Source organism: Marmota flaviventris, chromosome 3 (assembly GCF_047511675.1).
Source record: "Marmota flaviventris isolate mMarFla1 chromosome 3, mMarFla1.hap1, whole genome shotgun sequence".
NCBI classification, from domain to species: Eukaryota; Metazoa; Chordata; class Mammalia; order Rodentia; family Sciuridae; genus Marmota; species Marmota flaviventris.
The window spans coordinates 99,436,814-99,440,305 of NC_092500.1; positions in this window are offsets into that span (position 1 = coordinate 99,436,814).

Here is a 3,492-nt window from a genome sequence, read left to right on the forward strand (position 1 = left end):
CCCAAGACATCACACATGGAACCATCCTCCCCAAATAGATTAACATGTAATTGTAAGGAATAATACAGAGAGGTTCCACTTTCCCTTTATCCAGTTTCCTATGAAAATTTGTGTTCACATTTTATGTAAACATAAGTTTCCATTTCTCTGGGATGCCAAATAGTGCAATTGTTAAATCATGTGGACTTGGTTTTTAAGAAAACAGGGTTTTCCAAAGTGGCTGTACTATTTTATATCCTTGCCTACAATGTAGTGTTTTAAATGTTTTTATTGGTGCATTATAATTATACTTATTAGTGGGATTCATTATGCCATGTTTGCACATACACAGACCATAATTTGACCAATCTCATTCCCTAAGACCTTCCCTTTGTACTCTTCTCCCCGCCCTGATTCCCTTGTTCTACCTTCCTACTGATCTCCCTCTTATTATTATTTATTATTATTACAATTATTTTAATTAGTGCATTAAAATTACATACATACATCTACATATAAATGAAATTTATTATAGGATATTCATACTGTAGTTTTTAATTAATTTTGATTATCACTGTGTAAGGGTAAAAGAAATTGAAGTTAAAGTGTAAAAGTTAAAATGTAAAAGACCGGGCATTGTAAAGTTTCTAAGCTGCAAGGCCTGAGTTAAAATGTAAAGGACCAGGCATTGTTAAGTTCCTAGGCTACACGCAAAACCTGAAATTCCTGTAGCTGTTAAGACAATGCTTGGAAACCGCCCAGTAAATATTTCCCCTGATCGCCTGGTTGTTTGATAACCTAGGACCCTCTGTGTGACCTTGCACGTAGACATTGCAGGGCCTAAACCAATCAGTTTGAATGTGTACCCCGCTTTAGAACTGGCCTATCACTCCCGCCCAACCTGTTCCCGCCAGTGAATGAACTAATCATGTTTAGGAGTTGTTTGATTTTCCCGCAGTGTATGATGATTTGTTAAAGGAGACTGTGATGTATGTAAAGTCCTGCCCTCCCCAAAAAGTGTACTTAAGCATTGCACAACCCCTGCTCTGGGCTCTGGGCTGCTCTCCTTTCTTGAGTGAGCACAGAGACCCAGTGCACTGGAATGGATCCTCAATAAACCCCTTTTGCTGTTGCATGAGCCGCGGTCTCTTGGTGGTCTCTTCCTCCGACGTTCGCTGGACCCTTACAACTGATTTTTATATTAGCTATCCTGATAGTTGTGTATAGATTTCTTTTTGTTTGTTTTAAAAATAAACAAAAAAACAAAACAACTTCATTTTACAAAAGACAAAAACAAAGTTATTTATAGTAGGTTTTTGCTCAAATAATTTCAGGGGACAATTTGTGCTTTCTCCTCCAGGTTTATCTCACAACCAAACCAAAGCAGAGGCTGCCCCACCCTCAGAGGCCCCATTTTATACAGCAGGGAATGGCAGAAAGAATTCAGCACTAGGGCTTCCTCTCTCCTTGCTCATTCCCAGTTCAGTGCACTGTAGGAAGGGAAAATCCCACTCCAGCCCAATATGCTCTGACTCACCTATTGCAGGCATCCTCCACATGCTCCAACAGTTATGTCAGACCTGGACCCACAGACACTGCTGGATTGGAAGAGGGGGAAGCACAGCAGCTTCAATTAACCTTGAAATTGCCATATTGAACCTTCCCCACCTGGGCCTGATAAGGGTGATGACACCCAATTGCCTGTAGCATAGGAGGTCAGAGGGAGGCAGAACAGAGCACCTAGGAAACCTGCTCATCCACAGAAGGAAAAACTCCCTCTCTGTAAGTAACCCATTCCCTCGCTCAAGGGATGAACCAAGTCACTCAGAAGAGGTAGGGGAGCCTCCCTGAGGGTGTCAGGGATCCTCCTAGAAAACACTAAGCATGTGCCCTTGTCATGCCCAAGTTAGTCAACACCCAGGAACTACTTCCCCTCATGCCCAACCTGGCAATTTCAGGAAACTACAGGCCAGAGCTCCTGGCCTATTATTTGGCCCAATAACATTGTTATTTAAAACAAAAATATTTTGGCTAATAAAAATCTGGGATTAGTGTTTCTTTTTTTATTATTAATTTTTATTTGTTTTAATTAGTTACACATGACAGTACAATGACCTTGACATATCATTCATTTGAATCAGATGGGATATAATTTCTCATTTTTCTTACTATCCTTCCTATCCTCCCATTCTCTCCCCTCCCTAGTGTTTCTTAAGATATATAAAAATGGAGTATACTGTCATTAAAAACTATCAGCAATGAAATGGCAAAATACAAAGTGGGGGGAGGGAAGCAGATGAAGACCAGATGTGAAACTCAGGGAAACTCAGGCAGGGGCTTTTAGCTCATTTCAAGCCCCACTGCAGGCGCCATTCCCTGCTTCCTCCAGAGACAGATTCCTACCACCTTTGTGGGAAAAGCTGCTCCTTCTAGCAGCTGGAAGGGCTTCCTAACCATCAGATAGCTCACTGCTCTTCACATGGAAATGCTAAAAGTTTCTAATATTCCAGCCCTAAGTTCCTAAAGAATTTTAAAACTCAGGTTGCAGGGCAAAGCCTTCAAAAAAAAATAGAGGAGAGGGGTAAAATAACATCATCAGCAATAACAAAAAAGACCATTATTTCAGTGTAGCTTACCATCTCCCCACCCCAACACAGTAAAAACAAAAATCTCTCTGGTTTTATTATCTCTCTCTGCTCTATGTCTAGGTTTAGTGAGGTTCTGTTGGTCCCTCCCTTGGCTCTGGCTATACCCTTACTTGCTTGATGCAACAGGGCCAATGCCAAGTTCATTTTTCTGTGCCAAGCTGCTTTTTGGTAAATCAAAGGAACAACAAAACAGCCATTTGGAATTTCTCACTATGCAAAGATTTAGCTAGTTTCCAAATAAAATACTCTGCCCTTGTACAACAATCTGCAATTGCAGAGATGGATCATTCCCAGCAGAAGATTAGACATTCTCCACCATCATGCAATGCATTCTCATTCCCCACACCAAGGCTAATTATCCCCATTAATGTAAACCACAGAAAAACAGGAAAAAAAAAAACAGTTTAGAAAAAAAGTTGGTGCTGTTACATGTCCCAGGCCCCTCTTTTGCCCACACTTATGAACTTGGAATGTCCACTTCTGGCTTGACAGAAAGAGGCGCAACTCAGGAGAACTGTGGACCCAGAACAGGTCCACATAGGTCTGAAGTTAGCAAGTTTCCTGGGCCCAGCCTAGGAAAGCAGCCTGGAACAACAGATCCCAGGGATTCTCTGGAGAAGCAACAGCAGCACTATGCCTATCTTTGGTCTCTTAGTCTCATCACTGACGTGGCCTGGAGACAGAGTCAGCAGAGAGATCCCTGTCACAATGCAGTGATGCCAGCTTGCATTTTCCTGCTGAAGATCTTTGGACAGAGGAGATGAACCCTGTGCTTGGCAGTGATCCATAGAAAACTCTCTAGAAGGGAAGTGAACCCTGAACCCAGAACAGATGGCTTGAATCTCCTTGAGCACCCCTGTTGGGC